Here is a 24,727-nt window from a genome sequence, read left to right as displayed (position 1 = left end):
TATGGCCTCAAAACCAAGAAGTGTGAACAGAAATCTGGTATCAGCTCCTTAAAGAGCAGAAGAAGCTGCTTAATATTCTGGTGCTCCTGCAGTTTGATCTAATACTCAGTGAATGGTAGGAATGACATAATATTAATTATGGACATATTTTTCTTCATTATTTATGCTTCATCCAAAAGTTAATGTTTAAGAAACAAACCCCTCATGCTTAATTCTCTTTCAATTTTTTGCTAATTATCACAGCAGGGGAAACGCACATTTAAACCAAACCAGATAACTCCTACTGTTTGCAGCCTCTCAAACATGTGTTCTGTTTGTAAGCTGTACTTAAAGCAGGCTAAAAGGTCATGTTTGTATAAATTCAGGCTTCTAACACCAAATGATTTTATTAATTTTTATTTTGAATGACGTTCTCTCTCTCTCATCTGGATTTAACTTCATTATAAATGAAGAATGCACCTCCTCTCCATTGAGAGTTCATTCTAACCTCCTTCCCTGTGGAAGTGCCTAACCAGAGTATCCTGTTTGGAATGGAATGGATGAGTCCATAGGCACAGAGTCAGAGACGGACCTGAGGCTCCCCAGCCAGTGCAGTTCCCCACAGTTGCAATGGAATCCCTTCTCCAGGGAAAGCTCAATACTGGGGCAGACTCATCAAGCTACTTGGAAATGTAGCCCTGTGGAGGAGTCTCTCTCTCTGGTTTCTTTGTGAGGCTCTGGGATCAGCTTCACAACTCCAATGAGTGAAGTACCCTCAATCTGTTCCTGGCTTTACACATTGCTCTGGCTGTAAACTGCTTACACCTGCCCTGCTGGAACCATCCATCAAGTGAATGTAGTTATTGATTTAGACCTTAAGGTTAGAAATCTGACTGGAAACAGAGGCAAGTATTCATATAGACACCAGGGACATGGATATAATCCTTTTCCTAGGAAAATTGTGACGCTACTTATACCAAACCTTCCCCCTCTATTTTAAGAGCCAAATTAGTAGGCCATAATTTGAGAGATGAATAACAAGGGCACACACACTATGGCATAATTCATCCCATATTAACTCCTGTCTTTAGGGAGCAAGAAAGCATCAAAGCAGTGACCTAGTGATAGACCAGAAACATGAGCAGCACCACATCATTTCAGCACAACTGCAGTACCTCTTAATTGGTCACTGGCTCATGGCTGAAACATTAATGTTTTTGTTCTCCCACTATTGTAAAATGTAATAAAGCAGGATTTTGTTTCTTTTCTTCCCTCTTATAAATATTTTCTCTACTTTTGAAATCAAACAATTGATCTGATGATATCTCTTCAGAGACATGATGTGAAAAAGTCAGTTTCATTCACAGCTGTCTAAAAAGACAAGGATCAAACATTTACATTTTTCCCCCTTTGGCCATGTTAAAATAATTTTTCCTATAATTTTGAACAGTACAGTAACCTTTTTATGCTAAACTGCTTTCAAATAGTTGGCAGAGTCCTGTCCAAATAATGCACTTGGTTACTCAAGTATACTGGTTGATTGCAATGACTGCATCTAACACAAGGACAATCAGTTGTAGAAGTGGCTGTGCTGCCTCTGCATCCTTTCAAACGAGTGTCAGAAGAATAAGAAGGATTCTTGGCTAATGTTTTCAAGAAACTTCCCAATTAAGCTGGGCTATCTCAGAGCTCAAGACAGAGTTTGTGAAGTCTTTTCCCAAAGTTCAGCAAGTAACAGAGTTAAAGAGAAACCCCACACTACTTTTTACTGAGAACATCTAGCTGAGAAGACTAAAATGAAGACTAAAACAGGACAAACCCCTTCTAAACAATTAAGCACAAAGAAACCCCATGATACTCAGCCCAGCTGAGTGGCACTTCTACAATACCACCAAAGTGTTTTGCAACTATTCCCGTTGAAGTCTCTGTACCAAATTTTTGGCTGATAGTGATGCATGAGCATCATTTATAAATTTCTCCTGAAAATATAGGAGAATTCCATCAGCTGTTTAAGAAACATATTCTGGGGCTTTAATATAACACTTTGACTGCAAAGAACAAATTTGTACATCCACATTTATATGTGAGTATATATTTATGCATGTGTATATATATACACTATATAAACACATATATAAAATAATATATACACAAACATACACTGGTCCTTTAATGGTCCTTTTCTCTCTGTCTGCATCTAAATATATTTCTCTTGAAGCTTGTATCCAAGCTTCTTACTGTAAGTATTCATTTTATGAAAGAAACTACAGACTTGCAGAGGTATATTAATATTGATAAGCCCCTCAAGCTGCTGTTCTTTGTAAGCAACCAGCACAAACAGGCACACACAGAACATCTCATCATTATGCTACAGATGTGCATTAGGGGAACACAAGAAAAGTCAAAAGCAGCATTTTCTTCTCCTACCACATAAATTATCAGTGTATCCCAATATTCTGGGAATTTATGCTAACCCCAGGATGCACCAAATAATCTTCATCTGCCCTAGTTAATAATTTGCAACTCTGAACATATCAGCACCAGGAGTAGCAGCATTAGTATTAACTATGCAGGGAGAAAAAAATTACCATGTATTTATTTTAATTCAATCCTTTTGTTTGTACTAAAATCTTTCCATCTGAGCACAAGAAAACCACTTTCTAAACTCTGTGCCTTGGTAGGTAGTAGAACTGACCTGGGCAAAGACCAGAGTCTCTCCTACTGTACACACAGGAAAAACCTCATTTTTGCCCTATTCTTCCTAACAGAACATCCCTAGTGCTATGCCACATGCACACAGAATCAGGCAGATTTCCTTCTGGAGTTACAGCTGCTCAGTGTTACCTTGCACATCTCTTGTGTTTGGTTTGGAAACAAACTGAACTTCAGCCTGCCTGGCTTGGAAAAACCAATGGAACCTCCTGGGTTTTGTTCTGGACAGTCACCACAGAAACAAGATTCCCAACAAAAGACAGAGCATTCAGTGGCTGTAAAAATGCCTGTTGCTGCTGAAGCATAGGACAAGATCCACATCTCCATGTATTTTGTTGTCACAATATCCAGTATCTAGAGATGATGCTGCAGGTGGTACAGCTTGGCTCCACTCCCCTAGTTCAGTCACAGGAATTCCACAGCAGTTTAAAATTACCTGGTCTCCAAGAATGGAATTCATGGAAACAAGGATTTTAGCCCCAACAATCTCCCCATCAGTAGAACACATGAACTATGACCTTTCTTCACCTGTCTTGGTGAGGTGTTGGGAACTGTGCTGATGGCTCAGGATTATGGAGCATAATGGCTCCCTTTGGAGGGCAGGGCTGCAGACACTGAGGTTTGAAAAGGGGAAAACCAGATGCAATTGCTACATCACAAGTAGTCTGGTATCAAATAGCAGCTCTCAGTCCAGGGATACCCTCATTGAATTGGGTCACCCTGCTCATGTCATCTGTGCCCACTGCATCTTGATCCTTACAGAAAGTCTGTCACTGCTTTCTTTCCTTAGCCCAAGCAGAAGCAGGAAGGAAAGCTCTGGAGACAATTCCTTTCACGTGTAAGACGTGAACATCCTACAAGATTTGGCAACACTTGCACTTGTGGTATCATTCACTTTTCTAGGGAGTTTCACTAAGTGAAATCAGCTTCAAACACTCCACAGATATTTGCTTGCTGTAAAATCTCCCAGTCACCCACATTTATGCCTATTCTTTGCTGTTATTCTGGATACATAATCATAAAGTACATACCCCCAATGTATGTTCCATTTCATCCTCTGCAGAACATGGTTATAAAGGTTACATAAACATGGCTATGTGTGGTTAAATATGGTTATATAAATAGGTTATAATTATCCATTATAAATCAGCAGACAGTACAGCACAGTGGAAAAAACACATTAAACTATCACAGGGGATGCATACTTATTTTACACTTGAGTAATTACTACCATTTAAGCCATGAATAACATAAGCAGAAGTTGTTAAGTGAAAGCTGGAAACTGGTTTTACAGCTCAGTAGGAAACAGAATACCATTTGAGGCAAACAAAAGAGGATCACTGTGTTTTGCAGGCAATAAAAAAAATTAGGGAAAAATGACACCAATAATAAAATCCATGTAATTACCATAGTCTGATGCAGCTAAAAGTGACACCATGCCCAAGCAGGTTAAAAAAAAAAAGAAAAAAAAAAGAAAAAAAAAGAAAAAGTAGTAGAAGTCTTTCATTGTCTATTCCATCAGCATCATCACTCAAAGCCTCATTTATTGGGAGTTAGGAACAAAGTCAAAGAAAGCAAAAAGCTATGAGATATTAATTAAGGCTTCATTATAAAAGTGACAGAAGCTATGAACTAAAGCAAGCTTTAATTTCTTTTTTTAAGCTATATTAATAATTGTTTCAAGCTATTTCTTTTTTTGGAATAAATATTCCAAAGGAATATTCAAAAGGAAATTTCAGACACTGGCAAAATGAGACTAAGAAACAGTTTGTTTACCAAGACAAAATATAAATCATCTTCAATTACTATCAAAATGGAATTAGCAATAAAAAATACATAGTTGCAAGACCATGGGCATGTTAATTATTAATCCAATAAACACTAACTGATCACTACTTTGGAAAACTGGTGCATTGCTAAAGCTCCCTCAGATCCACTTTTAGCTGGAGCAGGTCAGGGCTCATTTGAGCAGCTGAGCTGACAGATGTGACAAGCAGCAAATATCTGGGAGAGGGAGGAGTGGGGACAAACACTGCAGTCAGAAGTGAACTTATGAACAAGTTGTGAATGAAATGAAACAGGAAATGGAACATTTTTTCCATTTTAAGTTAAAATTTTACCATTACATAAAGGGACACTGGTTTTCAATGGTGCTTACTGTTGTACTGACACCCATAAATGGAGTGGTCACTATAAAGTAATCTTTAACTGTTTAGGACCTGGAGTCAGGTAACACTGATATGGGGAAGCAGAGCTCTCTGCCAGGACAGCCAGTACCTGTCTGGGAGGCAGTGGGAGCTCTGTGGCCAGGCTCCTTGCAGCATCATTTACATCTGGATCGTGAGTGACTACCCAGACAATTCTGCTCAAATGTCACAATCCAGCTGGCCCGTGATCCCACATAACCACTCCAGCACGGGCATAATCCATCGCCTTTATCTTAACTATATTTGACCATTTTCACACCTACAGGAACAATTTCTATAGACTATATATAAATATCTTCCCTATATTTAATTTGCCCTCTTCTGCAGCAGGAGCACTCTAGGACACTTCACCAGGGCAATCATTTAAGCTTACAAATTAGACCAGGCACAGCAGGAACTGGCAGGAAATCTTGAGAACCCACCAAAATTCCCACCTGGAAAGATCCTGAAGCCATCAGTCAAACACCTCCCTGCAAAGGTGACTGGGAGGGCTGTCCATCACCCAGGTGCCAACTACTCCTTTCTCTCCTCTGTGCAGCTCTTGCATCCCCTGGGAAGCACTGAGTGACTCCCATGCACTGAGCACAGGCCTGTTAGCAGCTGCAGCACTGTTAGAACTACAAACAAACCTTATTTTCTCACTGCTCAAGTCCCACAGCTCTCACCACACTTGCTGCCTCCAGCTCCTACTGACTCCAGTCAGTGAAAGGTAATTGTCTGACAGCCTCAGAGATCATTCAATACATTCTTGTCTGAAAAACAACTACTGTGAGAAGCAACCAATCTCTCAAGCTACATGATAGGATGCATATACTTGCAACACTGTCAAAGAGCCTGAATCTTTACCAGAAACTAAAATAAACCACTTTAGAGAAGTAATTGGTGTTCCATCAGCCATAGCATAAAAGTGGCTAATGCAAAGGAGATTATTTGGCTGGTACTCAGATCAAATTTGCATTTTAAAACTCAAAGTTTAACGGAGAGCAGTTGACAAGAGTAGTAATGAAATGAGGGTGATCTTTGAGAAGAGATCACCTTCCTCTCTTCCTGCCAAATAGAATAATATAGAAAGAATAATGCTCTCAAGAACAAAAGATTCAGCTCCTCAAAAGATGAAGAGTCCATATATAAAATCCAAAGAGCACAAACTGTTTCTTTCCAAAACTTTAAATTAAAAAAAAGAAAAGAAAGGCATTTAATGGCATAGCTATGCATTAACACACGTCTCAAACTCACTGGACTTTCGAAGATAAAATCATGTCACAAAACTCATTTTTTAGCTCTCTAGTAAAGCAAACATGTAGTTGGAATATGTTTCAATTCCTGAGAAAAAAGCCTGCAGCTATCCTCAAGGGTTACAGGCTAACAGACATGATATTTAATAGAAATGTTTGCAACCACACTCGGATTCAAAACAATGAAAATGTTTCTTCCGACTCTCAGATATTGTTAGGAGGCAAAAATGCAGCTGACTGCAAATGAAGAGCCTGATACTGATCTCCTTTACCTATGAGAACCAGAAACTCCTTGACAGGAAAAGAATTAATATGATTTATTTCAATATACAGAATCAAAAACATGGCCCCCAGAAGTTACTGAGCACTCACAGAGCACAAAGAATATCCAGAGTAGCTGGATGCAAAGAGCAGTACCCTCAAGGAGTCCTGATAACATTTAGATACAGACTAAGCCTTAAATTTGCATTTTTTTGGTGTATATTAGATTATATTGCCAGCAGAATATAGCCTAATTACATTATACTACATTTTTAATTAAAGATATACAAATGCAAATTTTAAATGAAATTAATAATTATATAATAACTGCTATTCATCAGGAACATTTACTATTCTGTTTTGTTATCTGAAAAGTATTAAAAATGAACAGATATGAAGCCTTGCAGGGTAGAAATACCACAACTGCATTTTTAACTAATTCAGAGTTCTTATTCCTTAGCTCAAAGAAAATCAAACACTGTTTTTATAGCTTAATAAACTATGTATTTTTCTAATTTAGAGGGTTTAATACCAATTTATTATTCAGATCCCAAGTCCCTTTGCAACATATTCATCTTAAATGAAGGATCCCCAGAGAACAGGACCATCATGGAAATACATCCATGGCATCATCAACAGAGGACAGTCATCAGTGACCAAAGGCCACGTGCCAAACTCCAATGTGCTCAGTTCTCTGCAATTTTATCACCAAGAAAAAGTGGAATTCAGACCAGCTATATATTAAAGGAGATATTTCTTGAAAAAAGAAAACAGAAAATTACTCCTAAGTACAAGAAGCATGTAGTCTGTAATAACTCCGTAAATAGATCCCTTTCTGAGTGAAAAAGCACATCATGTGTATATTTGAGTATTTTCAAGAGGATGTAGCACACTAAATTAAATAGGAAGACGCCATGTAATCAGTAAATGAACATGTAAGACTAATTTTTACAGAGAATATACATGAAGAGGATAATTAGTAACACCAGTGATTCCCAGTGCAGCTAAGACACTTGTTTATTCCAAATTTTTTAAATTGTATGCTCAGTAATGAATATTTAAAATTAAACCATTTCCTTATTTACATTGTGCCTGGATTCCAGTGAGATGATGTGTGTGAAGGCAAAATGTGCCTTTAACACATCCTGACAGCCAGGAAATTTCCTGAGGATGAAATAGATGGCTCTCTACTGCACCTCTGGACTTTCTCAATATTAGTGAACAGTTGAAGAATTTTTTCATACTTTGGAAAGAAAACACATGACAAAATACAAAAGAAAAAAATCAGCATGCAGTTTTGTGCTTTCTAATCTTTCCAGTAATTCCCTTAAAAGACAGGAGCACATCTTTGGTGCACGTTACAGTTGGAACAGAGTGGAGGAGACAATGGCCCATCAGTGACACAGCTCCTGACTCTGTTGTGGTAGTTACAGCAACAGATTTGTGATTAGGAAGTCTTTTTTTCACTTGCATAAATCCTCTTCTAGGCTTGATTTAGTGCTTCAGTGATACTTGTAATTGGTCCCTTCCCTGCTTGTCAGAGGCTGCAGCTGGATCTACAGCCCACTCTCAGTGATGCACAGTTTAGCATGAGCAAAGGACCAGAGCTGGTCCTTCCTTTGCTTCCCTCCCTGCTCCCAGTCACACAAGGGAAGCCACTTGCATCAGGCTCTCTTCTGCTTTCTGATATTTAAAGCAGCACACACCTACTCTCTACAGAAAACTGCTTAGAGGCTTTTCAAAAATGAACTTACTGAAGATGCAAGCCTAATTTACATACAATTTGTACTACACTGAATTTTTCTCCCATTCTCATCTCCCATTACCTTGGATAACTCAGAGATGACTAAGTAGTTCTAGTGACAAGTGTATTAAATGTTTTGAACTTCTGCTATAAATAGGGTTCTTTTGCACTGTGAAAACAAAAAGGCTGAAATGCCTTTTGTAATACTTTTGGTTTGATGGGTAGCATTTTACTTGAACAATCCTCCCCATCTACAATCCCCAACAAATAGATAAGTCACAAGAGAAAGCTGGTATTTAGATTTAGCACCTTTCCTAATAATCCACTATACATTGTGGGTATAGTTTAGAAAGAAGCATGTAACCATTCAGCCAGGAAATGTGTGGTACTATGGATATATAGAAAATTCCAAATAGCAAGGATTAATCTGATGGTGTGAGCAGAGTCATGACACCTCAAATGTTATACTCCATATTTTACATACAGTGTGTCTTGTCAGGGAAAAGACATAACCTGTGCTTCTTTTACCATTTACACCAAGCTATCACCATTAAAAGTGAAAGAGAAATAGATTCTCATACAGCCCTAAAAGTTTCAAAATACTTGAGGACACAGGGTTGCATAAGGGTCACAGCTGCCATCTAGAAAGAGTGGGAAGTGAAACTCAAAATTAGTGGGGTAACTCATTAGGAAGTTAGTAGCCTGTGCTGTTTGTTCCTTTTGTTACTACTTTCAGTAACACTGTAGAGCACTTGAGGCTATCACAAAGAAATACAAAGTCAAAGTTACTATTGAAGAAAGATGGAGGAACAGATTTTTATAAAGTTAAATCATAACACCTGTCTTGAGTAAAGTGTGCTTGAGAGACTAAGTGCATAAAGTATTTGTCTGTGCTGGTTATTTTAAGCAAGAATAGCATGAAGACATAGAGACAGAAGCAAGTTAGACATCAAAAATACTTTAACTAAAGATAATGCTTGGAGTACTGGGTCCATTTATGAGTGCAAACAAAGCTGCTTCTGAAATATTACTTATCTCACAGCATAATGAGCAACACAATGTTATGGGACAGATGTAATGTCCAAACCTTTTCTTACCTTTTATGCACAGTCAATATCACTCTGTTTCTACTGTTCAGGTTATACAGGCATTTAGATTTTATCAAAAAATAATTCTTGCCCTTACACTCACACTTCTAAGTCTTCACAATGCATATGCTGTGTTATACTCTTCTACTGAATGTTCAGATCCTTGTTTTGGAAATCAAATCCAAGCAAATGAAAGTGCAAGCAAATTCTTCATGTTCATTTGCAATCCACTACTTCTAGTGGGTAAACAGTGGTATTTTTGGTCATACTGACCCAGTCCATGCAACGCCCAGATCCCAACCTGATAATCAGGGATCAGGCTATCAACCAGGATACATTTGTCAGGCTCATTTCAACTTACACCAAGAATACTGTGACAGTAAATGAACAACACTTACACAGCAGCAATAACAGTGTAGCACCAATAGTTATACACAGGAGAACATACATAAGAACAATCATACACCAGGACATCTGCAGCTACAGGATATTAAATAAACCTTCCCAAATTACTGAGAATGTGGTGGTGGCAGAAATAAAAGAAGGAAAACCCTTACACCTACCTCCATGTTTGCTGGGACATAGATTCTTATGCTCCCAAAGAACTGGCCCATGTTATAACATTCTGGGAAGAGGTGGTATTCTCGTGAGCTCAGGTGATCTGGAACATTAATGAAACAGTTCAAGGTTAGATTTTTATGTGCCAAATTTCAAAGTGCTGAATTATTCTTTGCATGTAAGATATAGACAGCGCTTCTTCAAATTTTCATGGCTTTGAAGTAAAAAAAAAATTTTTTTTTTTCAAAAACACAACACCTACACTAAAAATGATTTTTTAAATTTTTTTTTAAAATCTGTGTAATGTTAGAATAGCCATATTCTTCTGAAATAACTGTTGGCTTAAGGAGTATTCAAACAGCTTTTTCTGCATTTTAATTACATCAACATTTTCAAAGAAAACTTAATTGTAAAGGCTGGATGTTTTTCAGTATTAAAAAGAATCAATTCTGTGTTTTAATGCAAATTACGGCTATGCCTGTTTACCATTTACACAGCTATAAGCTAACAAATATTATACATACAGTGTGACATTGATTTTGCTTTCCTGGGTCCATATCTAACCAATCAACCCAAGCCAATAAAACCGCTACATACAGTCTAGGAAAAGCAGCTCAGTGTGTTTTATTACAGAAAGAATATACCAAGCCCTTGGAACTCTATTTCCCTTTTCTAAATAGGGAAACAGAGTCCTGGTGGGCTGAGTAGTGCAAACCACTGAACATTTAAAGGAAACCACACAATCTGTAAACAAACAAGCAGATGCTCTTAGCATAGCTTGGCAAGACTGCCCAGCTTGCATGAACTCTGTTGAAATACAATTAATTTTTTCCACTACGAATAAGACACGAGGAAACTTCCTTACATAAAAAAAAAATTAATGAAAACATCAGCATAATTGACATAATTTCTGTTGAAGGGAGACCTTTAATTGATTTAAAAAACAGATCACAACTTTTGCAAGGAAACCCATGTAAATATCTGGAAAGAATTTCAAATCTGATTTATAAAATCTTTTGAACAATTATGTTAACGTCTTATTTCACCCTCTCAGCAATATCAACAATGTCATGAATTGGAAAAACTAACTTAAGTTTATATTTATATTTCAAGGTGAATGCACTCAGGTAGACTTTGTGTAAACATCTGACAGCTTTAAGCAAGCCCCACTTCTGTGTTAATGAGACAGCACCGTTAGATGCTGTACCCACACAGTCTGCTGCCAGTACAGTGGGAGTGACCTTGAAAACCATCAGCACCCACCAGAAGAGCAGAGACAGCCCCTGCTGCAAAACTACTCTGGAGGTATGAACAAATGGGTATAAAAGATTCTGTTTTTACTGAAGGAAAGGAATCTGGGGGTTGAGGCCCTGGGTTACCTCTGCAGTGAAAGTCTGCATGTGAGTAGAGACGTGCTGCACAAAGCAACTTTACTTATGCTTTCACTCAGCTGGTAGCAGCTGTAATTTGCAACTGTTCTTAACTGGGGGGAAGAATATGGAGAAGAGGAATGATCTCTTATCAGAAGGCAATTCTGGCCCTGTAACCAGCTTACATAATTCTGCAGCAAGGACCTGGGAAGCCCTGGAGAACATCTGATTAATGATACCATGAGAACCCTAAAAGAACAAATACCAACATGATCCATACTGAAAGACATATTGATTGCACAGAATGCAAATCAATAAATAGGAGCCAAAGGTGAAGGGAATAAAATTAGATACTAACGATCTAGAATAGCATTGTATGAAATTAGGAGTAGCTGGAGGTTTGCTGTAATTGATTCTCAAGCTGACACAATTGCTAGGGAGGTGTCTTTACTTTTCAAAGAGTAACTTGAAGATTGTGTAAACCCTCTTTCTGTAGCATCACATTTCATGTAATGCTTGCTACTGTTACTATTAGGAGATCTGTGAACTGTAGTAAAACTTTTTCTGTAGGAAAGACCCTAAAACTTGAGAGTGTAGCCCACTAAAAAGGCTCAGCTTAAACTTATAAGTACTATAATCAAGAATCAGGGAGCTGAAATTTAAGTTCTCTTGATGTATCAATTACCCTGCTTTCACTTTTAAAAGCCACAAATATCCAATAAGACCTCTTTGCTGGAATAAGGCCATGTATTCTTTGTCAAATACCATAATGAGGGCATTCATAAATATTGTTTGCTTCAAAGAATTTTATAAAGCAGTGCATTATCCAAACAGCTAACTGACAGAAAGCAGGTAGAGAACATTAAAGGATCTAAATAGCGAAGCCAAGATAAATTTGTACAGTAATAAAAAAACAACAGTGGTGAAACAGCGACTTAATGCAACAGAGATGAAAAGAAATCTCTCTGAAAAATGCAAAACGTTCTGCCATTTTCCAGAACAGACAGAAGTTTGTATCAGTTTCTAGAGCAGTTTATGTATCGTGGCATAAATTGCATGCGAAGTGCAAGATGGTTACAAGACTTAAAGGAGTAAAATGCTAATAGAAAATGTATTGCATTTGTTTCACTAACCAAGCAAGTGAATGACAAATTATCATATTTACTAGGTCTCCTAGCATGAACACATAGAATACTGATTTATGTGCTTGGTTTGTAGAGATTTAAGAGAATTTTGAGTAGTTGGACAAGGTATATGAATTAGTTTGCAGTTTATACTTTCTTCACCTTCTCATGGCTTTTTTATTGCCCAGATTAATTTTGTTTCATTTGTGACTCCATCTCATGCATGTTTTATACTGAACTGATATTGCTTTACTGACTTATGGTGTCATTTTATTAACTGCTGCATTCTGTTGATGATCTCACAGTTCACATTCATTGTGCCTTAAAACAGACTATATTTTACCAAGAGTTAAAATAATCATGCTTTCTACAGATCATTTGAAAAATATACTTCTGGAATATAAAGCATCTCTCTTTCAAAAGACTGTTACCCTGTTCTTAATTAAATTTGCTCCATTATATTAATTTCCAGATTAACTGTTGAAAAAAAATGTTGGGAAAAAATGTTCCAAATACAAGGTTTTGGACAACAATAACTGAAAGTAGAACTCCAGCTGAGTCAAAGACATGGGGAAAGCCATTATGACATGTGTGTATATGGTGATACACATTGTAAATCCAGTTGGTCACAGAACTGATTCCTTTCACACTGCACAGCTTTAGAGGGGAGTGCCTCATGCTGTCTGTAAACCCCTGAACCTTAGCCCAAACACTTCAGCAAAATCTGAACAAGGTATTATGCTTCATCACAACTGAATGCAAGGTCCTTTGTGCTTATACAAATTTAAAGAGATAATTTTAAAAAGGAGCAGCAATCTATACTCTCAGAGCTGTCCACAGTCAGACACTCAACAGAGCAAATTTTGTCAAGGGCAACTGTGGCAAGAGTCACCCTTTTGTTTTTGAACTCAAAAATGGGATAGAATAATCTCACTTTGCATATTAAGACGTCTACATTATCAGGTAAAGTAATGACTGAAAATTAAAATTTAATCACAATAAAGTTGACAAGAAAAAACATGTTTTTCAAAATTAGAGAAGTAGTTCTCTATTTTTAAAGACAGATGAAGAGCTGTATCAAAGAGACAGCTGGCAATCCTTGAGTCCAGCGTGCTTATGCTTGTGCCAATAAATAGATCCAAGGGTAGGAGATGCAGCCCCATGTGCTCAGAGCCTTCAGGATGCTGTGGTGAGATTTATTGAACAATTTAAGGATAGGACTGCCCTGGGTGATGAATTGGAAAGAACAAGGGAAGATAATGAGCTGCTTTTGCTTGTTTCAGCAAAGCCATATTGATGTGTCCAAGCAAAATCAATGAAAGAGTGACTGGGTGTTCTTGTCAGCAAAAGACAAATATCTATCTGTTGGGGTAAAATTATTTCAATTAAATAATACATACAACCCACTTAATTTGACATACTTCCTTTTATCCTTCATCAGTGCCAATCAAAAGGGATTTTCAGAAAAAGTACTGTCTTCCCTCCACTGCTACCACACAACAACATAACCTATGTTTCACTTATTAGCACATATTAATTTGTTTTCTGTAAGCTTAAGGATTCACCAATAGAATTCACATTTAGTGCAAGGGAAGTGTACTTCTATAAATTCACAGCTCAAGGAAATTTTAATTTTCAAGAATAAATACCTGACTAAGAAAGTAACTGTCATTGATTTCAACACTTCTCCAAAATACATTTGATAAGATATATTTTAAAACATTATTAATAGCTTACAAAAGTGTACTTGACTGCATATCAAAGGGAAAGATTACAATATTTTTTTACTGTTTTCTTTACAGCACAAGGAAAGTTAATAAAAAAGAGATCTAATACCATATTTGTAGCACACAGTTATAATTGAGAACATTGTTTCACAAGGGTTCTGTATCTCAAGGAAAATAGGATTGCTAACCACAGAAATGTTGATTATATAAGAAATACCTTGCCAAAATGTGCAGACAGTTGTTTTGATTTTAATAATTCACATGGCTGCTAACTCCTGCCCCTTTTTTTCATCTGACTTCAGTCACTAGAATGAAACAGCTACTCAGCAGTGTTGCCTTCCTTCTCTCAAGAAAAGTATGCTCTTGATGAGCAGTGCAGTCAGCTCCAGAGATAAGGGATGGGGGTCAGCACTGGACATGAAGAGTTCAGTGCTCAGTATGAGCAAGTGCAGTTAGAAACCCAATAGCCCATAAAAGACTCGAGATAACTGAACAAATGCCCTACGGTTTGTTCTGGATCCAGAAGAGAGATTCATTTAGGGTCAAGACTTCCACTCCTATCTCAGGGGAAGTGTGCCCTACTGTGACAAATCATTTCAGGGTTGACTAATAGACTGAATCAGGGACATCTCCTGTAGCAACATAATACTGTTACCCTCAATCAATAAGCACTCACAGCTGTAACAGATTTTTTTTCTTTTTTAAATGAAATCCTAGTTTTTGCATTATAGTTAACCAGGTGAGTTACTAAGAAAGATGTCTCTGAAGGGGCAGTTCTATCACTACAGTGCTGATGCACACTTCAAGAGACAGCAAAACAAACCAAAAAGGAAAAAACCCAAGACTGTGGAAAAGCAGAAGTAACAAATTCCCATTAAGGTGGGATCCTGCATTTCTTATGGATGCAATATTTCCAATGTACTCTTCCTGATGACCTACTCCTAATTGATTCCTAACCAATCTGAATTTTGCTTGTGGAAAGCTGAGAAAATAGACTGAGCAGAAGAAAAACTGCTCACTCCTCAATCAAAATGCATGCACTAATTTCATAAGAATTTCTCTCTCATTCAGAATTCCAGCAGACCCTTCAAACTTTATTCTGAATGAGTCACTGTTCATTCTGTTACACAGAGGTGCCCTGAAGCCTCTTCATGCCTTCCAGACTACGTAGGCATTTTCTGCTGCTCTTAGCAAATGCTCTGTGACTGCATTTCTATTCTTTTGAAAACCTCCAGCTTGATCTTTGAGTGACTGGTAGCTGGTTCTTTTGCACAGCTCCATAATCCAGTGCAGCAGAAACTTTGCTAGCCTTGTATTTCTTTATTCCCACTGGCAAGTCTGCAGATCAGGACAAAGTGCAGGGATCCCATTCATTCCTCACTAATGCATGAGTGCCAGCTTGACAAACACTGGCACAAACATCTGGTAATGATGGAGGAAGACAAGCAGCGTTTAATCCATCATTCATATCCTTCTTCATTGAGGTGACACATAAAACTCATTAGTTAGGCAGAAGTGTTCCAATTCATTCAGCCACATTTTTGCTCTAAGACACGAAAGGGCAAAATTGCATTTTGAATGATGAATTTAAACATTCTAAATCCAGTTAGTGTTCAACAGTGCATGCAGATTGCATATACATGAAATATGAAACTAATCCCTGGCAGGACACTGTGCTGGACGAGTGGAACACAAGTCCCAGCACTGTGCCAGTTTTACCACAGTGCCTGTTCAGTGTCAGGGAATGCTACAGACCACCCTGCTGAAGTTCCTTTCCTCCCAGCCAGGAGTGCACAGAGCAGTGGGAAAACAACAGGGCACAGCAGCACAGAACACACTAAGTCCTTCTATTTCTGTTTTATCGCCCAATGATCATATTATATAACAAGAGATTGTATCAACAAAAGATTTGATAGATGTAAAATGCTACTGTAATTACTGATGCTTTAAACATTTCAGATTATTGTTTCATCCTTAAATTTCAAAGCGGTGAAAGTAAAGCCAGATAAGAGGAAAGACTTCTGTCAGCTTTTAAAAAGATGAGTCAAATCTTAGATTGAATTTGAAGGTTCTTGTTTTTCCACAGCATATAAATCCTATTAAATTTTGATAGTGCAACTTTGTAGGACAGAAGGACTGTAAGACAGCAATTTATAGCTGCATATTAGGAACCTCTGCTTCACAACAGAAGCTTATTTTGGTACAAAACTGCAAAGTAATTTATTAATGCTTTCAACACATACTAAAATTACACATTTGAATTCTAAATCCTTTAGTACCCAAATCTTTCAGAAAGGGCAGTTATAGGACTGTGTTGCTTGAGGTACAACAGCCTGTTTCTTCTGCAGAATTTTGAGTTTGAAAAGTCTTTCCCACAAAAAGAAAGTAACAACATAAAAGGTATCACTATAAAAGAGAATTGCTGCCCATAAATTTATTTTCCCTCCTCCTCCCCCAGCCTTAGTAAGACTCTTTAGGCAGGAAATTTTTTCCTCATGATGGCAACTCAGTTGAAATAATTTCCCATGGAGAGCTGCATTATTTTTTACCTAAAACAATGAGTAAGGAAGCATCCTTTCTTCCTTGAAGCTGCAGTAAATACATTGGAACAACCCTGCTGAGTGCTCATTTTTGGGCAGTGTTTTGCATGCTTTGGATCAATCCCCTGGTGCATTCCTGGCTTTTGAATATTGCTGCTGTGCACCCAGCTATGGAGGGCACATTCCCAGGATGGATATGCATGACAAAGGACATGTCAAAAGGAGCTCCCTCTGATGAGGATGTTGAACATTTGTGATTTGGCTGTACAAAGCCAAGTCCATTTTAATTTATGAATAACACAACTATTGCACACCAGAAAAAAACTAACACGTCAGGCTGCAACATTCCACAACATGAATTTCTCACAAATAATGAAAATTGATATATCTTAAATCTCACAAATGCCTCTTTAGAGACATCACTGTTATGATATTATTCTACTTACGATTCAGGTTGCAAACCAGATAAATCCAACCAGCAAAAATCCCCTTCAGCCATATTATTTGTGAATTACACTGAGCCAGATCATCAACTCCACATTTCTCTTAAGCATTAAAGGTTTCTCTTAAGCTGACAAGTGTGTTTCTATATATTGCTATTAGTACAGGTTGGCAAAGGCAAGTTGACATCTTGAGATTAAAATCAGAACATGCAACTGCACTGATAGAGAACATTCCAAGCAGCATCAGAATTGAATAATGAAAAGGATGTAGAAATAAATAATATTAAAAAGCAAGATGTCATCTGAAACAAGACGTCAAAAATAGTGAGGGATTTTTTTCTGTCAGCTCTCTACATCATGGATGAATATGCGATTTCATATCAGAGGGAAATAAAATATCATAGTAGAGTTTTCTCCTAAGCAGTGACACCAAGGTCAATATTGTGTATTTGTCAAGTTAACCTTCTTAGAGAAAAAAACAATTAAATTAATACCTTAAGCTCATTAGGTGCACAGGGTGCCTGTATTTCTGATGAACGAGAAAATCCTCACACAAAGCAGAAATCAATGAGAACCTGGTAGAGATTTACACCTATACGGATCCCATGAGGACACATGGTCTGAATCTGGATGATTCTTTTAAAGATTTGCTAAGGCTATTATATAATAGTCTAAGGAGCTTCTACTATTCCAGTGATTAAAAACTCATGCATCTATTAAAAAGCCACTGAACATGTCATAACCTTAATATGTTTAGTCTCACACTGTATTGTATTCCTCCCCTTTTACAAATGGAAAGCTGCAGTACACAGTAACTGCAGTGAGATTTGGTTCTCAGCCTAAGAAGTTTAATGTAAGCCTTGCCATATATTTTCTCTTTTAAGATACATTGGATATTTAAAACATGCAGGAAATTCAAATTGATTTGAACATGGGCAACCCAAAATACAGTTTTTGCTGTCTGAATACCAGATGTATTCAGACACATTTTTTTTGCATTTGAGTCTTATGTACTTAACAGTGATGAAGCACTGAATTGCAAAGTAGGCTCTAACTACTGAAAAAGGCTTTTATTTAATTGTACCAAAATAGTTTAATTTATTTCTCTTCATATACATATGCACTTGAAAGAAGCATATGTGAGTACACAAATTCTGGAAATGTTTTGATGGTAGCCACGTAAATGTTTGATGAAGTTTCTGTTCTTCCTTCTGTCAATTCTCACCCCTGCTGCCCCAAGTGAGCACCAGGCCAAATGCATTTCAGATTTGGTTGATAAAGGAAGTTAAACCCTACAGAAGAACTACCTAAAATTCTCTTGGCCAGGCTTTCTCCAGGAGACACCTCTAATAAGGGCAGTCCCCTGGAGAGCATCAGTACTACAAGATTACAGAACTGTGAGCTGGGGAGGTGGGAGTGCCCCTGGCCATGACATCTGTCATTAGCTGCTGCAGGAGATCATGATGTGGGCACAATTCATCAGATGCTCAGCTCTACTTCAACTGTGAAAATGGCAAACAAAAATCAGTAACACCAGAACATACTGTTATAGCAAAACTACACTGCTAAATTAGGAATGACTGATTAGTCAGATTGTACTCAGCCTGGTGAGGCATGTGTTACAGAACTATACAGAAAGCTTTTATACAGCTCTCTCATAACAGCTCTTACCCTGAAATGCAACAAGCTACAATTAAAAAAAAAAAATGCTCGTTTATTTGTGTCACAGCAACACTGCAACCTGTCTTTGCTGAAGACAGACTGCCAGTAATTATTTTACAAAACTTCCATACATGCCATCTGTCAATAACTCTCCAGAGACTCTCATTTATTTCCAAGATTTCCAGCTATATCTGAGTCATTAATTAAAACGAGGTATTAAAGAAAACCATTGAAGGAACACTTGCCTTTAATATTGCCTGCCTGGGAACAGATGAACTTCAATATTTCCAAGTTTTATTACGTTTTCCCACAGGAAAGCTCCAGATAATCTTAAGCTCTAAGCATGAAAATATGCAAGGTCTAACTTACTTATTTCAACCTTCCAAAGGATGAATGACTGAAGACAAGATGTATGGGTAATACTTCAACAGCCTCTTGAGTGAAACAACCTAACAATGGGCACAGTGTAATTAAACAAGCTGATTATGGAGGCTACAAATGGACTGAGTGACAGATTGATCTGCTACCCAAGAGATGTGTCACTGGTTGTGACTAGTGCCAGCTACCAATGCCTCTACTGCGGCAGTATTTGTTTCCACCTGCATTATTGCAAATCTGTGTAAAGGAGACCCAAACCCACCATGCCAGCCTCTGCATGGACAGCAAGGCAGGCATCCATTGCACTGCAGAAACCACAGAGCTTTACAAGTTATATAACCAGCTATGAAGGCAAAGATAACAATCTGAAATCTCAGTCTTGTCTCTGCAGATACACATTTTCAGCAGCTTCACTGTAGCACTCAAAAATCAGGACATCAGAGTCACACAGCAACTCAGCTGCAGAACTACAGGAAGAACCCAGGGCTGGTACAGTCTGCCCAGTGCATTGCCACAGGACCATGTCCCTTATGTAGGACACCAAACTCATTATCAGCAGAAAGGCTGCTAATAGCTACAGGACAGCACACACATCACATGTGTGCTGGAGTGGCGGATCAGGCTCTTAGTATACATTATTCTGAGATGTAAAAACATTTTATCCATAACTTTGCATATATATTTTCCTTGAGTTGTTTAATCAGCTTTAGTCTGTGTATTTCTAATAGTTTAAGACTCACCAACTGCTAGGTTAACACCTGAAAATGCCTAATTATTTCTCACTGCAGAAAACAGACCCAGGAAGGGACACAGACAGAAAATTATACCACTAATTGACATTATTAAATTTTTGTTTGCCTGCAATTTCAATGTTAATTTAAAGGACTAAGGGATCTTACCAGACCACATCAAAAAACAAAAAGTCATTATGTTATGGAAGAAGAGTACCCAATTCAAGATAATTGTACTGTAGCAGCCTTTTGGCAGTTTTTATTCTCTGGGAAAATTGCCTTCCTTGCCAGATATTGTAGGACCCATCTGCTAATATTGCTCATTTGCATTTTAATTTTTTGAGGAATGCCTTCCCCAAACCAAGCACCAGAATTCCTCTTCTTACAACAGGAATGAAAGGCCTTAATGTCAGAAGACATAAATGATGCTGATGTCTCGTTTATGTAAACTACAGTGAATTCAGCAGAAGTGTTAAGCAGCACTGCACATAGGGATATGCAGGAATGACACAGGCAGAAGAACAGATTCTCAGGTATTTTTTTACTGTATGGTGCAATATTGAAGGAAGAACAACATGGTTTACATGTGTGTAGTAGGATAAATTCTGCCCATCAGTTTCCTCTCCTGCTGAAAATGAGGACACATACTACACTTCCCCAGAGATTAAGCTGTAAGGATTAGGACTGATTATCTATCCTACTGCATGTTTCCTATGTGTAACCATTTTGTTCTCTGCAACTATTCTAAACTCATACTGTATTTAGAAACACACACAATACCCTGTTCTCTACTGATTGGCACAGGCCCCCAAAACCTCTTAATGTGGACTCTCCAAGACTTGCTGCCATGCTTTTGTTAAACAGCAGCAGCAGCTACCCATGTTTTTCTCTACACATAACACTTGCATAAAACAGAGGATAATTTCATGCTTCCTTATTCATATTTAACATATGACTGATATTCATCTTGGCATCTTTATGATGCTGCTGTAGCAGGTTTTATACCCAGCTTTTATCAAATATTCTCATCTAACTGTAAATGCCTGCATGAGTCATGTAGCTGGCTATAGATGTTGTCAGTGAGTCCCAGTCTCTGCCAAGTCCCTCTGTGCCAGGGTTGGACAGTGCACATTTACAGCCACATTCACAGTGGCACCCGTGTGACTTGTGCAGCTGAGCTGCAGCTTCTCCATTCTGTAGTCACTGCAGATGCTATGCTGGATGTTCTCTAGCATTGAGTTATTTTTTCAGACTCCACCAGTGTGGGTTTCTCCTGTGGCCAGCACTGCACTATGCTACTTGTTGTATATTTTGAACAACACGCTTTTAAATTATAAATATATTAGGAAATGGGTACTTGCACACAAGGTGTGTGTTAAGTTAGAGAAGTTTGGCATGTCTGCCTCCATCATGAGGTCTGAGTTGATATTATTACCACTAAAAAAAAACAGTTCTAAAAAAAATTTTCAAATCATCTTCTCTCCTTCCTTTTTTAAACTGCTCTCCCAGGTCACAGATTATATTTTCATTTCCATGTCCTACCAGAATGATTGAATTTCTCCAGCAATAAAAGTAGGAAAGCTGTTTCAAAAGTTTACATAACTGTGCAGCTTCTAATCTAGTAATAACTCCTTCAAGGCAAAATAAACTCCCTTATTGCTACAAACAAGTGCTTTTTAACCTCTCCCAAACACATGAAGAACAAGGACAAAGCATTTATCTCTTTGATAATTGGAGTTCATCATCTGTATCTCAAGGAACTGTTTGCAAAAGATAATTTATGTGCAAGTATTTAACCCAGATTGATTACATTGCCAAGTAGTATGTCAACTATTTGAGAAATGTAATTTACAGTCTCGCAATAGATACTTTACTAAATTTTGCATTCATCTGTCACAGCTGTGTTCAATGATTTGACCCTGATTAAAATTCAGGCAGTTTCTTTCTGTGGCAATTCTTTTTGATATCTCATTCATCTCTACAATTTCAGTAAAACTGGGAATAAAAGAGGAACATTCTGGCCTCTATTTACTGTATACATTACCAGCTGTCTGCAGATCCTTACAGTAACAGTACAGCACAAGGGGCTGACTTTGTTAGATCCTCCTCCTGAGTCTTTCAGGTATGTGACAAAGAAATCAGCAATATCTCCCTCTTCCCCTTGCAAGACCACATGGAGTGTTACAGACAAAAGAAATCAAAAGCTTTAAGATCCCATCACATGGAAAGTAATCTTCTAACCATACTGTGAGCCAAGACTGAGGAATGACTCATGAAGTAGTCTAGAATAACTAGAAAATTGTTTCCACAACCCATGTAAGCAGGGATGTTCTGACTGAATCCCAAGGAAAATGGGAATGCAAGGATGCTCTCAGGTAACCAGGCATGCTGGTGTTGCCTGACTGACTCCTCCATCAGCTGCCTTGGTTTCCTTGCTCAGGAAAACCATGACCCTTCTGATCACAACCACCTAGGAAATTGAAGTGGAAAGAAGGTTGAACCAAGCTTCCCCCTCTCACATATCTTACAGCATATGTTGAATGGCTAGAAAAGTTTATTTCAGCAACTGAATGGTGTTAGGGAGAAACAGAGAAATAGGATGAAAAGCTTTGGCAGTTGTCAGACTGCATAGAAAGATTAAAAAAAATGTTCTTTAACTCAATGGTTGAGTATAGGAAAAGAAATATACAAACCAACCAACTCTGAGCAAGAAACTGAGAGCAACTAGAAACTGGCCTTGAGAGAGGATATTATATTGACTTCTACTACCAAAGGCCAAACTTGTTAGGCACAGAGGCTTCCTAAGGTAAGAAACAAATCCAGCATGGGTTCTTCAGTAAAAAAAAAAAAAAAAAAGATAGCAAAGACATTTCCCTCAATGATGAGACAAGCTTTATGTTGAAAAAAAGGGAAATGTATAAAAAACTGTGTATTTGACTAAAATTCCTCCACAATCAAGCTATTAATATGCCTCTATTTGCTGTCAGTGTAACAAAGTGAAAGCATGACAAAACCATTCAAATGGTGACAAACACAAGCAATAAGGCCACAGGCCAGAAGGCCTCAAATATTTTTCAAGTGCCATGTGATAAACGAATGCCAGTTTAAGAATTTCCATGTCAGTAAATGCCTTTCCAGACTCTTAGGCAAAGGATATGACAGACACCCTCACAGAGAAATTTTATTGTCATTTGACAAGATACTCAGTTGTTGAATTCCCCCATCACAGCAGAAATATTAGTGAAGCCCAATTAAGGTTCAAGTAACAGTGGTACCAAGGAAACACATGGCGTATGCTGATGTTTGGATGAAAAATCCACCTAGATTTATATTGGACTATTGTCAGTTCAAACACTTCCATGTCATGACAAATTGTTATAGTAACTGTAGAAAATGTTTAAATCAGAAGCTATGACCTCAAAATGGTTATTTTTCTTACAGAGTAACACTTGAATCTGTAAAAACATAACATTATTCTATTATAGTTTCACTTAGAGAAAATTGGTTAAAAAATACCAAAAATATTTCAGTAACTCAGGGAGTCTTTTTTCAATTTTTATATTCTCTTTGAATGCATAGAAACAGGGATAGTGATTTTTCATACAGCCAGCCATATGGCATCCATACATACTCTAACTTGAGATTTGTCTTCTTTTTTTGCAAGTGCACTATACAGCACTGAATGTTATACAAACTGTGTGGCAACCAACCCTAAATGTTATACAAACTGTGTGGTAACCAAAAAGTACAGCACAGCTCAGTCAATAATCACCCACCAGCTGCTACTTGAAGTAAAAGGCATTGATGTGGATCTAGAGACAGCTCACTGAGGAAAAGTTAGCCACCATTCCCAGGGAGCTTGGTTGTTTTTTTAAGATGAAAAACAACACAATGTGTTTCTTCAAATGAAATATTTTTCAGTGAAGAGGTTTCCTTTTGGAATTCTGCTCAATGCCTGTCCAAAGACATGGCTAGTGACAGTAATGCAAACAAAACTCTGACCCCTGGAACAAATTAAGCTCATGCAGATGGGATGTCAAGGAAAACAGGGTTTCAGACCTACAGCATTGGCCTTCCTCCTTGAAAAGCATTTAGGCCACTAACAGCTACCAGATAACTCCTGTCTATAGCTCTATTTTTGAGCTAGAACAGACAAATTTAGAGAGATTAGCCTAGAAAGACATGCAGAGGAGTGAAGGAGAATTCTTGCCAAATGCAAGAACAGAATCTAAGATCAGAACAATTCCCTCTAGGTATTGGCAGGTGCATTCCCTCAAAGCTTACTTTTAACTTCCAGAGTTTTTTCCAGTTACAGCCAAGAAAAAATGTCTCCACATGAAGACTGAAGGAATCACTTCTAGAGAATCCTTTAGATTTCCTTCAATATGCCTCCTTGAAGAGCAAAGTGACTCAGCAATAGTGAGATGGCATTTAACAGAATACATTAAGAATTTGAATTCTGTAGAAATTTTTTTTTCTTTTCTCACCCTAAAAAAGAGGAAGAATTAAGTATTACCTTTCAACATTTTTCAAGTTTCCTGTATGTTAGTCCAGGGTACACAACACCTGAAGACCTGCTTGCAGATCCAAGCCACTTTTCCATTACAGCTAAGCAATAGATATTTGAAACACAATTGCTCATCTTGGGTTCAAATGCATGTGTATGAGTCAGAAACAAGATGACAAGAGATTTAGGACACTAGTCCGTTTACATAAAGTACAAAATGTCTCAGTCAAAACAAAACAGTAGTTTTGCTTTCCTACAACTGAGTTTTTCAGTAAAATAATGATAGGGAAACAATCCTTACTATAAATGAAGCATAGAATCTGAAGAGTTTACCTCTCATTTGGGTAAACTGCATGTACTCATAATTTACCAATATTAATTTTTCTTCCAGTTTATCATGCTGCATAACAAGCTTTTGTTCCATTATCTCAGGACTCATTTGCAATAAATAAAACAGTAAC

The 24,727-nt window shown here is 37.7% G+C and overlaps 1 long non-coding RNA gene across 6 annotated transcripts in view; it reads right to left on the bottom strand.

The window, feature by feature from the left end:
- LOC135280868 (uncharacterized) overlaps positions 1-24,727 on the bottom strand; it is a 92,753-nt gene that overhangs the window by 66,892 nt on the left and 1,134 nt on the right. For all 6 annotated transcript variants that reach the window (XR_010347674.1, XR_010347672.1, XR_010347673.1 and 3 more), the window contains exon 2: positions 9,790-9,887. This is a non-coding gene — a long non-coding RNA (uncharacterized LOC135280868). The remainder of the gene's footprint in view (positions 1-9,789; positions 9,888-24,727) is intronic.

The sequence above is a fragment of the Passer domesticus genome, chromosome 14 (assembly GCF_036417665.1).
Source record: "Passer domesticus isolate bPasDom1 chromosome 14, bPasDom1.hap1, whole genome shotgun sequence".
Classification (NCBI taxonomy): domain Eukaryota; kingdom Metazoa; phylum Chordata; class Aves; order Passeriformes; family Passeridae; genus Passer; species Passer domesticus.
Note: the sequence above shows the minus strand (reverse complement) of the source record. Positions and strands in the feature narration are given on the sequence as shown.